This window comes from Rutidosis leptorrhynchoides, chromosome 5 (assembly GCF_046630445.1).
Source record: "Rutidosis leptorrhynchoides isolate AG116_Rl617_1_P2 chromosome 5, CSIRO_AGI_Rlap_v1, whole genome shotgun sequence".
In the NCBI taxonomy this organism is placed as follows: Eukaryota; Viridiplantae; Streptophyta; class Magnoliopsida; order Asterales; family Asteraceae; genus Rutidosis; species Rutidosis leptorrhynchoides.
Window position 1 is genome coordinate 190,247,219 of NC_092337.1, and position 13,576 is coordinate 190,260,794.

Below are 13,576 nucleotides of genomic sequence, written 5' to 3' on the forward strand. Positions count from 1 at the left end.
GTTGGAATAGATTTGTTACCAATTTTCACGTAGCTAAAATGAGAAAAATTATCCAATCTTGTTTTACCCATAACTTCTTCATTTTAAATCCGTTTTGAGTGAATCAAATTGCTATGGTTTAATATTGAACTCTATTTTATGAATCTAAACAGAAAAAGTATAGGTTTATAGTCGAAAAAATAAGTTACAAGTCATTTTTGTAAAGGTAGTCATTTCAGTCGAAAGAACGACGTGTAGATGACCATTTTAGAAAACATACTTCCACTTTGAGTTTAACCATAATTTTTGGATATAGTTTCATGTTCATAATAAAAATCATTTTCTCAGAATAATAACTTTTAAATCAAAGTTTATCATAGTTTTTAATTAACTAACCCAAAACAGCCCGCGGTGTTACTACGACGGCGTAAATCCGGTTTTACGGTATTTTTCGTGTCTTCAGGTATTAAATCATTAAGTTAGCATATCATATAGATATAGAACATGTGTTTAGTTGATTTTAAAAGTCAAGTTAGAAGGATTAACTTTTATTTGCGAACAAGTTTAGAATTAACTAAACTATGTTCTAGTGATTACAAGTTTAAACCTTTGAATAAGATAGCTTTATATGTATGAATCGAATGATGTTATGAACATCATTACTACCTCAAGTTCCTTGGATAAACCTACTGGAAATGAGAAAAATAGATCTAGCTTCAAAGGATCCTTGGATGGCTTGAAAGTTCTTAAAGCAGAATCATGACACGAAAACAATTTCAAGTAAGATTTCCACTCGAAATAAGATTGTTATAGTTATAGAAATTGAATTAAAGTTTGAATATGATTATTACCTTGTATTAGAAAGATAACCTACTGTAAGTAACAAAGGTTTCTTGATCTTGGATGATTACTTGGAATGGATTTAGAAAACTTGGAAGTAAACTTGCAATCTTGGAAGTATTCTTGATTTTATGAAACTAGAACTTTTGGAATTTATGAAGAACACTTAGAACTTGAAGATAGAACTTGAGAGAGATTAATTAGATGAAGAAAATTGAAGAATGAAAGTGTTTGTAGGTGTTTTTGGTCGTTGGTGTATGGATTAGATATAAAGGATATGTAATTTTGTTTTCATGTAAATAAGTCATGAATGATTACTCATATTTTTGTAATTTTATGAGATATTTCATACTAGTTGCCAAATGATGGTTCCCACATGTGTTAGGTGACTCACATGGGCTACTAAGAGCTGATCATTGGAGTGTATATACCAATAGTACATACATCTAAAAGCTGTGTATTGTACGAGTACGAATACGGGTGCATACGAGTAGAATTGTTGATGAAACTCAACGAGGATGTAATTGTAAGCATTTTTGTTAAGTAGAAGTATTTTGATAAGTGTCTTGAAGTCTTTAAAAAGTGTATGAATACATATTAAAACACTACATGTATATACATTTTAACTGAGTCGTTAAGTCATCGTTAGTCGTTACATGTAAATGGTGTTTTGAAACCTTTAGGTTAACGATCTTGTTGAATGTTGTTAACCCATTGTTTATTATAATAAATGAGATGTTAAATTGTTATAATATCAGTTATATTATCATGATATTATGATATAAAATATATCTTAGTATGATATATATACAGTTAAATGTCGTTACAACGATAATCGTTACATATATGTCTCATTTCGAAATCATTAAGTTAGTAGTCTTATTTTTACATATGTATTTCATTGTTAATACACTTAAAAATATATTTACTTATCATTTAACATAATTAACCAAGTGTATCAATATCTTAATATGATTCATATGTACCTAGTAAGACGTTGTGATAACGATAATCGTTATATATATCGTTTTCGAGTTTCTTAAATTAATAGTCTCATTTTTATGTATATAACTCATTGTTAAAATACCTAATGAGATACATACTTATAATAAAATCATGTTACCTATATATATAACCATATATATGTCATCGTATAGTTTTTACAAGTTTTAACGTTCGTGAATCACCGGTCAACTTGGGTGGTCAATTGTCTATATGAAACCTATTTCAATTAATCAAGTCTTAACAAGTTTGATTGCTTAACATGTTGGAAACACTTAATCATGTAAATAAAAATTTCATTTAATATATATATATAAACATGGAAAAGTTCGGGTAACTACAAGTGAAGTGACAGTAGGTGAAATCAACTTCGGTTGTCGCTGTTCCATCTCACATACCTTTTTCATCGTATCCTATGATTCCTTCCGTCATTGAAAATCATATCAATCTTTAACCAACCCAAAACTTTGACATGATGCTCTTGATCGGTCACTTGAAATCATCGAAGAAAGCTTTGTAAATGATGAGGGTCAACGGGATATCAGCAGGGTTTGATCGATCGTCTTACCTGTCTTATCACAACATCTCACACAAAAGCTTAGTGGATAATACGTTAGTACCTACAGACTATCATACCATTCAGTACATTCACTTAGCTTGTCTCCCAAGGATATGTTTGACACACTGCCGAAGGTTTGGGAACATGACATCCATGTGTACACGATGCCAAACCTATGCCCTGATACCAAGTTGTAACACCGTCCATTTTTTTTTAAATACACAGCGGAAACTTTATACATATAATACTTAAGTTTTACAATACCACACGATTATTATAATTTATCAGGTGTTACGTTAAACAACTATTATTATGTTATACAAAAGACATCAGTGTTTGTTCTTCAAACATATCCATCAATACAGCAAGCTCCTCCTAAAAACCCTTGCATACAAGTCTACCTGCATGGGAGGAAATGAGGGGTTAACACAAGGCTAAGTGAATGGTACAGTCCTAACATGTATAAGCATATAGCATCAAGCTAGCCAATACACAAACAAGGTCTCGATAACAAGAGGATCGGTGGCCTGGCCGAGCCCTTAACTCCAATTGATCAGTCTGGAGTATACCGATAATTCCAATTAATGTCTCCCTCGCATAGTATCCAGATGCTGGGGGTGCATCATTCAACTATACTACGCGAATAGTAATTCCTGAACCAGAAAGACTCATTCCTGCTTCTTGCCCAACTTACAAATTTGGCATAGCTACAAAACCATAGCTACCCCACATGTAAGCGAGTTGCCGCTACAAAACCCGCAATCGGCAATATCACTACCAAACTACTAACCTGTAGTCGGCATCCAGGGTGGCCACAACAAGTCACTGAATATAGCACAATATATCATATACTAAGTATTCAGGTGAGTAAGCCAAGGTAACAGTAGCATAACCCGCTACTAAATACTTATAAACATTAGGATAGTGTAACACCCCGTTTTTTCCCGTACATGATTTATAGGTGTATTGTGTATGTACGACAGGCGTATGAAGGGTTCGATACATGTTTGGGTGTTAAAGTCTTGTATGCGAGAAATGTGTCAGGCCACGTTGGGTGTCGCGGCGCGACAAAGGGAGCCGCGGCGCGGCGTTTCAAATAAATCCAGATCAGAAAGCTTGTTGACAAAGTCACCAGTTCGAGGCAATCGTCGCGGCGCGACGAATTAGGCCGCGGCGCGGCGAATGGTGTGAACTGGCACCAGATTCTTGTAAATTTAAATGAAGTTCAAGGGCAATTTGATCTTTTCGCGTTTGAGCCAGATTTGAGGATTTAACCTCATCCATTCATTTCATTTCTCATTTTAATTTCCCTTTTCTTTTCATTTTTCCTCTCAAACTCAAACACCCATTTGATTTCAAAAGGATTTTTGGAAAGGAAGGATCGGGAGTTGATCCTTGGCGTAGTTGACAAGTGTGTTCTCCTCGTTCTTAGCTACACGGTGATACTAGTGGTAAGCTCTAACTCCGAAATTTATTTTCGTGTTCATCATTCAAGTTTAGGGCTTTTGATTGTATGATTCATAGGTGAAACCCATTTAGTTGTTAATTGAAGGTTAACACCAAGATTCGGGTTTTTTTGTTGTTAATGTCGGGTTTTGGGTTTGGTGTGCAAGTTCATGCTTGTAAGACTTGTAAATGGTGTATAATCACTAGTATTAGTGATTATTGAGGTTTTGGGGACATTTAGGGTTCTTGGAGTTGACTAATTTTGACTAGAGCCAAAATTAGGGTTTGGTGATGATTTTGACCCGATTGTTGATTTATTAAGGTTTATAAACTTAAAATGGATTAAGTTGAAGTATTAAACCGAGTTAAATGTGTTTTGGTGTCAAGACTTGTAAACGGTGAGATTTTGACTTAATGGGTCAAAATTAGGGTTTTGGTGTCAAAATGGGTGAGACATGTGTTTAACACTTGTGTTTGGGTTTACTTGGCATATTAGGACCATTTTCACCCGTGTTAGTAATTATTGGTTAGTTTGGGCGCGGTTTGTACTTGGAATTACATTTGGGTCGAATTTGCACTAAGTGTCAAATTGGGTTGGTTTGTAAATCCAATCTAAGTGTGTTGTTGAATTTGTGATAATGGAATAGGTACTTTCCATTGACGAGTTGCGGATTACTTGGTTGCATTCATCAAGGCTTAAGGTGAGTGTTAATATCCTATATGCATATGTATGTGTAGGATGGGTGCGGGTCGGGTGAAGTGGTTCTCGGTTATAGAGCTCACTTCACATATAGGTGGATTGATGGACTTGTGTGTAGGTCCAATTGGCACGGTTGTGCGTTTTGGTTGACCATCTTTGACGAGGTGCACACCTTGCGTGTACTCTATCACATGGGCGTGTGATGTGGATTATATAACCCCAATGGCGAAGGGTTAATATTGTGAGTGGAATAATTATGCGTGTACGTATATAATGTATTTATTTGTGTAGTATGAATGTGGTATTGTCGCGGTGTTCAAGACACCACATTCTAAGTAACGGGTAGTAGTGTCGCGGTGTTTAAGACACTACTCATTGTTTGATTGGCATGTGGTATTGTCGCGGTGGTTAAGACACCACATTGTCATGGGAGTGGAATTGTCGCGGTGTTCAAGACACCACTCATTATTTTGATTGACGTGTGGATTCGTCGCGGTGTTTAAGACGCCACATTGTCATGGGGGTGAATTAGTCGCGGTGTTTAAGACATCACCCGGGGGATTAGTGATTACGCGGTGTTTAAGTAACGCTAATGGATGTTACGAACTCCGACGGTCTCTTACGAGTATCGTTCCCTTGTACGATTGGTTAACCATGGTTATTGTGTTGTAAGCGTAAGCAAATTATGTTATTCGAGAGATATATACATATATATACATATATATTGTATACATATAATGTTGTATTGTCGTGTTGTAGCTAACCCTCCGGGTGTAGCTTATTGGCATTGTTCACATCGTTGTTGGCAAACTTATATTTTGTTGATGTATCTTTAGCTCATTGCTTAGTGATCTTACGGTATGCTTAGACTAGCTTGCCTTTATGTTTGGATGCTCCGGTATGCGGTATTTGCTATTTTGTGGCGTGTCCATTTTATGCATATATATGTATGTAGTATATTCTCACTCACTAAGCGTTAGCTTACCCTCTCGTTGTTGATATTTTTATAGGTTCGCATGCTTGGCGGCTCGGGTAAGCTTGGGAATTAGAGATCTCGGCTAGGTTGCTTTAGAAGATCTTGCTTTTGGACTCGATTAGGATTTGGGTAGCGTAGTCCCAAATCACCATGCTCGATTTTGTGTAAACGTAACTAGTCGGGTCATAATGATTATAACCGGTTTACGATTTAATTAATGAACCATTGTATTAAGGAGTTTAAATCATTAATGTATGTTTTAAGTTCGATGAACTTACTTTGATAACAAATACGTTTTGGAATATGTGTAACGGGACCTAAAGTATTATTTAATGCGTATTAAAAGCAAAAATTTTATGGGCCGGTTTTAATACGGGTTGGGTTGTTTCAAGTGGTATCAGAGCATGGTCAAAGGGATTTAGGTGACTTGAGATAGGTGCCTAGACTTAGACTTTTGTGTGTGCTTAATTTGTTGCGGGACTTGTAGGAGTACGGGTCGGAATGGGTTCTAGCTAGTGCCTTGTTTATAGGTTGACTAACGTTTATATTAGTAATGCGAATATTATTAGTATGCTATTGTGATGTGATAATAATTCTCGCGTGTGTTTATATCGCGTAGAATTTTGTTTGTGTTTGCATATATCATCGAGCGAGACGGTTGTTGTACTAACGAGCCGATACAGCGTGTATGCGTAATAAGGACTTGCAAACCTTATTACGGGTGCAAATCGTGTCTAGCAAGTGATGTACGACAAATGTTTAGCAAGATGGGGCGGTGTTGTGCGTGTGATTTACATGTTCGTGGTCTAACCGCTTTGCATTCCTTAGAATGGCGACGGGAAATGGGATCGAGACGAACGACGCTGAGTTTAACGCTAGAGTTGCGGCCGCCGTTGCGGAGCAAATGAGTGCGTTTCGAGAAGAGATGGATAGGAAGTATTCCGAATTTCAAAATGGTGGAGAAATGGAGCATTGACTTAAGAGCTTCATGAGGACTAAACCTCCGATGTATGACGAGAAACCGGATCCTTTAGTAAGCACAACTTGGATCTCGGATGTTGAAGGGTGTTTTCGTACTATTGAATGCCCTCCCGAGAAAAAGACAAGACTCGCTACTAGTTTATTGCGGGGTAGGGCGAAGGATTGGTTGGATGGTAAGATTGATCTTGTCGGTGGTGAGCCGTTTATGGCATTATCGTGGGACGATTTTAAGAAGGAATTCTTAGAGGAGTTCCGTACTTCGGCCGACTTGTCGGAATTGCGTGATGAGTTGCGAAACTTGTAACAGGGATCTATGGATTTGAATACTCTCAAGACGACCTTTATGGCGAAGACTCGTTTTTGCCCGGAGTATTTAGGGAATGATCGGTTGTTGATGGAGGATTTCTATCGAACCTTGAATGATGACTTGAAGAATAAGATTAGCCGGGGTCACGCGAAATCGTTTACGGAATTATTCGCCGTGGCTAGAGGTTTCGAGTCGTATTCACGATCAAAGAAGGGTGAACCTTCGAGCGAGAGAAGGGTTGTTTCGCATGGTGCTCCGAGTAAGAGGACTAAGGATCCGAGTGTGAGCACGGGTGGTACACGGACGGGTATATTGGATTCTAGTGCGTCTAGATGTTACAATTGTGGCATAAGGGGTCACAAGTCGTGGGAATGTTCGGTACCAAAAGGCGATGGCATGGTGTACTTCAATTGCCAAGAAGAAGGACATCGTAAGTCGGAATGTCCCAAGTTAGCGGGGACGGGGCCGGCAAGGAGACGTTAAGGTACGTTTCGTTTTAATAAATATGTCTTTTGATTATTTATTAAGTGCCGTTTGAAGTTGAGTTTATTAAATGCATTGTGTTGTGCATGTTATTGATATGGGTGACGTTCCTAATGGAAGTACCCTATGACGACGTTTTGATTAACGGGCGAAGGGCGTAAGACTTGGTGTAACCAAGCATTCCTTGATATTTGTAAAATGTTTCTACCAAGCCATGGAAATGGGTTGGTGTTCGGTTGTTAAGCGCGTGTTCGCTTTTGTGTTGAGGTCGATGAACCGTGAGGTTCGACGGGTGGGCTGAAACCCTTGAGATCGAGTGTTTTGAATCTCGATGTATGTTGGTAATGGAGTCTTTATGACGTGACATTAGGTGCCTCTTTTATACCTACTAGCGTGGTGTTCGACTCCGATTATGTTGCGGTTACATTGTACTTAGGGTACCGAAGTGAAATCCTTAGGTACATGAGTGACTAGGTGTAATTTGACAAACTAAAGCAATTGGATGATTGCGAAGGTATGGTTTGTGTAATCGTGGTACACTTTTTGCTCGAAGTGTTTAAGGATTGATTGAAATCCTTTGTGTGCTCAAGGCTGGAGCAAGATATGGTGACGGGTCGTGTGAGCCCAATCTTTGTAAAGTCTACCTTAGGTAGCATTGTACGGTTGTACGAGTTGTGGATATGGGACGTAGTTCCAAATGGGGGAGTTACACTCCCGCACGAGGAAGTTTTAGTGTGAGATTTCGGATGATGCTTTTGGTAGATCCGGAAAATGTTGTCGAGACCTGATTTTGGTCGATTTGTGGTAGATTACAATTTCGGATAAATTGTACTTATGGTTTGGATTTGAATTATCACCGAGGTGGTAATGTGGTAAATCTCGATTGAGAGATAATGGACGTGTTTGGCGAGCAAGGTGAAATCCTTCGGTTAAGGGAGGTGTGTGTCGGATTCTCTTCTAGAGAATAATTGTTTTGTGCCTATGTTTGATATAGGTGGTTCTTGCTCGTGTATGTGAATGGTTAGTGGTATCCGTTAGGATTCACTATGGCGTAGCAGAGCGCGATGTTACACTACTCGTCGTTCGAGGCCAAAAGGGCGTTGATTGATGAAGCATGACTTTCGGGTCCGCTGACTTCATCATGGTATTGGTGATTGATGAAGCATGACCTTTAGGGTCCGCTGACTTCATCATGGGATTATGCGATTGGTGGAGCATGACCTTCGGGGTCCGCTGACTTCATCATGGGATTATTGATTGGTGAAGCATGATATTCGGGTTCGCTGACTTCATCATGGTAGTGAATCGCGTGTAGTTCGGATTCACTATGACGCGTGTGTTTTCGGCCAGCCTTCGTGTTGTGTGATCTGTCGGTTGTTTTATACACCGATGGTGGGGTCGTAAGGACCGTGATGTTGATCTGTTGGTTGTTTTATACACCAATGGTGGGGTCGTAAGGACCGTGTTGTGTGATCGATCGGGTGTTTTTATACGCCGATGGTGGGGTCGCGAGGACCATGTGGTATGATTAGTGATGCGATAGCCGTGTTTCGCTCACGTGTTGTTACGGGTGTGACGATAGTCGATTTTGTACACCTTTGGATTTGGCGTTTTCATAGTCGTTTTGGGCGCTATCGGTTTTAGCCTTTTGATTATGATGTTACGGTAGTTGCGTATTGATCGTATTGCGCACTACAAGGGATGTTTAGTGATTGGTGTTATCCGTCAGGATTCGTTGGTTCGGTCTTCATCGTTTCGGATTGTTGACCTTAGGTTGAGACTTGGTTGCTTTTAGCGTTGTACTCGGTAAGGGTACGCTAAGGGGTTGATATCTCTGTACGAGATTGGTTGAGTTTTCCTGATGTTAGGGAATGAGCATGGTTTTAGTGCTCGGATTGTGGATTTGATAAATCGCGGGTGACGATTTAGTTGTTAAAGGCAATTCAGTGGGAAGAATTGCTTAGGAAAGTCGGTTTGGACTTATGTTTGAGGACCGTGAAGTGTGGTCCGTTTGGTTAAATGACAAGGATCACGAGGACGTGATCGAGTCTAAGTGGGGGAGAGTTGTAACACCCCGTTTTTCCCCGTACATGATTTATAGGTGTATTGTGTATGTACGACAGGCGTATGAAGGGTTCGATACATGTTTGGGTGTTAAAGTCTTGTATGCGAGAAATGTGTCAGGCCACGTTGGGTGTCGCGGCGCGACAAAGAGAGCCGCGGCGCGGCGTTTCAAATAAATCCAGATCAGAAAGCTTGTTGACAAAGTCACCAGTTCGAGGCAATCGTCGCGGCGCGACGAATTAGGCCGCGGCGCGGCGAATGGTGTGAACTGGCACCAGATTCTTGTAAATTTAAATGAAGTTCAAGGGCAATTTGGTCTTTTCGCGTTTGAGCCAGATTTGAGGATTTAACCTCATCCATTCATTTCATTTCTCATTTTAATTTCCCTTTTCTTTTCATTTTTCCTCTCAAACTCAAACACCCATTTGATTTCAAAAGGATTTTTGGAAAGGAAGGATCGGGAGTTGATCCTTGGCGTAGTTGACAAGTGTGTTCTCCTCGTTCTTAGCTACACGGTGATACTAGTGGTAAGCTCTAACTCCGAAATTCATTTTCGTGTTCATCATTCAAGTTTAGGGCTTTTGAATGTATGATTCATAGGTGAAACCCATTTAGTTGTTAATTGAAGGTTAACACCAAGATTCGGGTTTTTTTGTTGTTAATGTCGGGTTTTGGGTTTGGTGTGCAAGTTCATGCTTGTAAGACTTGTAAATGGTGTATAATCACTAGTATTAGTGATTATTGAGGTTTTGGGGACATTTAGGGTTCTTGGAGTTGACTAATTTTGACTAGAGCCAAAATTAGGGTTTGGTGATGATTTTGACCCGATTGTTGATTTATTAAGGTTTATAAACTTAAAATGGATTAAGTTGAAGTATTAAATCGAGTTAAATGTGTTTTGGTGTCAAGACTTGTAAACGGTGAGATTTTGACTTAATGGGTAAAAATTAGGGTTTTGGTGTCAAAATGGGTGAGACATGTGTTTAACACTTGTGTTTGGGTTTACTTGGCATATTAGGACCATTTTCACCCGTGTTAGTAATTATTAGTTAGTTTGGGCGCGGTTTGTACTTGGAATTACATTTGGGTCGAATTTGCACTAAGTGTCAAATTGGGTTGGTTTGTAAATCCAATCTAAGTGTGTTGTTGAATTTGTGATAATGGAATAGGTACTTTCCATTGACGAGTTGCGGATTACTTGGTTGCATTCATCAAGGCTTAAGGTGAGTGTTAATATCCTATATGCATATGTATGTGTAGGATGGGTGCGGGTCGGGTGAAGTGGTTCTCGGTTATAGAGCTCACTTCACATATAGGTGGATTGATGGACTTGTGTGTAGGTCCAATTGGCACGGTTGTGCGTTTTGGTTGACCATCTTTGACGAGGTGCACACCTTGCGTGTACTCTATCACATGGGCGTGTGATGTGGATTATATAACCCCAATGGCGAAGGGTTAATATTGTGAGTGGAATAATTATGCGTGTACGTATATAATGTATTTATTTGTAGTATGAATGTGGTATTGTCGCGGTGTTCATGACACCACATTCTAAGTAACGGGTAGTAGTGTCGCGGTGTTTAAGACACTACTCATTGTTTGATTGGCATGTGGTATTGTCGCGGTGGTTAAGACACCACATTGTCATGGGAGTGGAATTGTCGCGGTGTTCAAGACACCACTCATTATTTTGATTGACGTGTGGATTCGTCGCGGTGTTTAAGACGCCACATTGTCATGGGGGTGAATTAGTCGCGGTGTTTAAGACATCACCCGGGGGATTAGTGATTACGCGGTGTTTAAGTAACGCTAATAGATGTTACGAACTCCGACGGTCTCTTACGAGTATCGTTCCCTTGTACGATTGGTTAACCATGGTTATTGTGTTGTAAGCGTAAGCAAATTATGTTATTCGAGAGATATATACATATATATACATATATATTGTATACATATAATGTTGTATTGTCGTGTTGTAGCTAACCCTCCGGGTGTAGCTTATTGGCATTGTTCACATCGTTGTTGGCAAACTTATATTTTGTTGATGTATCTTTAGCTCATTGCTTAGTGATCTTACGGTATGCTTAGACTAGCTTGCCTTTATGTTTGGATGCTCCGGTATGCGGTATTTGCTATTTTGTGGCGTGTCCATTTTATGCATATATATGTATGTAGTATATTCTCACTCACTAAGCGTTAGCTTACCCTCTCGTTGTTGATATTTTTATAGGTTCGCATGCTTGGCGGCTCGGGTAAGCTTGGGAATTAGAGATCTCGGCTAGGTTGCTTTAGAAGATCTTGCTTTTGGACTCGATTAGGATTTGGGTAGCGTAGTCCCAAATCACCATGCTCGGTTTTGTGTAAACGTAACTAGTCGAGTCATAATGATTATAACCGGTTTACGATTTAATTAATGAACCATTGTATTAAGGAGTTTAAATCATTAATGTATGTTTTAAGTTCGATGAACTTACTTTGATAACAAATACGTTTTGGAATATGTGTAACGGGACCTAAAGTATTATTTAACGCGTATTAAAAGGAAAAATTTTTATGGGCCGGTTTTAATACGGGTTGGGTTGTTTCAGATAGTCCCACTCACCGATACCCGCAAAACTCGGTAGTCTAATGTCACCGAGTCTTCTCCTCATCCATATCACCTGAGAACAATACTCACAGGTTAGTAATAGTATTCCAATACTAACAATATCACAATCACAGTAAATATACATATATATATATATATATATATATATATATATATATATATATATATATATATATATATAACAATATCGATACATGCATGTACATATATAAACACCATATTTACCCAATTCATATACGTGATACCAACATACCCATTTATATACATATATATACTTATCACATAAATATATGTATACTCATATATATGTATATATATACACATATACATACATGTATATTCCTATATATGTATTCTCACACAAATATATACATATATTCATATATGTATACTTTCGTACATATATATTAATACACATACATAAATATATTTGCAAGCCAATAATTAATCAGACGGTCACTAGCAAAACGAGCACGCGCTAAAGGTAAACAATACCTTATAGGTGCACTTAAACATATACACACTTATATTCACACAATAGCACAAAACGGGTCTAAGTCTATATGGGCGATACAATCCAACATAAGCTTACACAAATGGGTCATGGTCCAACCAAGTAACCCAAATCCAAACAAGTCAAATAATTGGTTCAAAGACTAAACAGGCGGTCCGAATAAAATAATTTACACAATTACAATTCAAATTCGAGTTTAAAACTAACAAACTAGTTACGAGCTAAATAGGCAACCGAGTAACTTAAATTATCTTGAATGGTTCGGGTCCAAACAAGTACACCAAACGACATAAGAATCGCAACCCGGTAACCACCACCATCCGACAGCAGCCACCGAAGGACGGCAGCCGCATGCCGGCTGCAGCAGCTGTCGGAAACAGAAGGGAAATAGCGGCAAAAGCCGCAACAGTAAGAAGCAGCAGTAGCCGAAGCTACTGCATCAGAAACGGAAACAGAATAGTAGCAGCGACAGCAAAAACAACAGCCACCACCGCCAACCGCCAACCGCCAGCCACCGGCCACCGGCTGTCGCCGGCAGCAATGGTGGTAGTGGTCAGAATAGCAGCGACATCAGCTATGGTGTTCCCAAATTTGTTTGTTACAAATTGATCCAAATTCGATCTCACAATCACGCATACACAAATTATATATTAATAATCCGACACTAGAAATTTTCACAAGATTTGAACAAGAATCAAACCAAATTATCATTTTCTAACATATGAAGAACCCTAGATTAAATAAGAATCAATCATAAAATTTTGGAAGACAAACCTTGTTCTTGTTGTTAGAGATGCATCAAAACTAAATTAGAACTTTTAATTTATCATAATCTTCATCGATTCAAAGCTAGGGTTATGGTTGGTGTGGAGGTCGTGAACGATGGGAGAGAAAGGGAAGACAGACAACATAAAATAAATTAAAACAATGGGTAGCACATCCTTTTAAATGGGTAATTAATCCTATATCCGATAATTCACGGGTATTTAACGGTTTTTATTTTTCTTTCGTATTCGATTCGGTAAACCAACCATGGTCTAATTTTAATAAAAAATATATTTCTGCAACCCTTGCCACAAAGTGAAACCACTGGACTAATAATATAATATAATTAATT

General features: G+C 38.6%; 1 long non-coding RNA gene across 1 annotated transcript; it reads right to left on the reverse strand.

Annotated features, from left to right (window-relative positions):
* Positions 1 to 2,472: 2,472 nt before the first annotated feature.
* On the reverse strand, positions 2,473 to 13,354 carry LOC139850567 (uncharacterized). The gene is made up of 3 exons (XR_011760071.1): positions 13,234 to 13,354; positions 11,940 to 11,997; positions 2,473 to 2,781 (listed from the first exon to the last, which is right to left on the reverse strand). It is a non-coding gene; the product is annotated as an uncharacterized lncRNA (long non-coding RNA).
* Between the last annotated feature and the right edge of the window lie 222 nt (positions 13,355 to 13,576).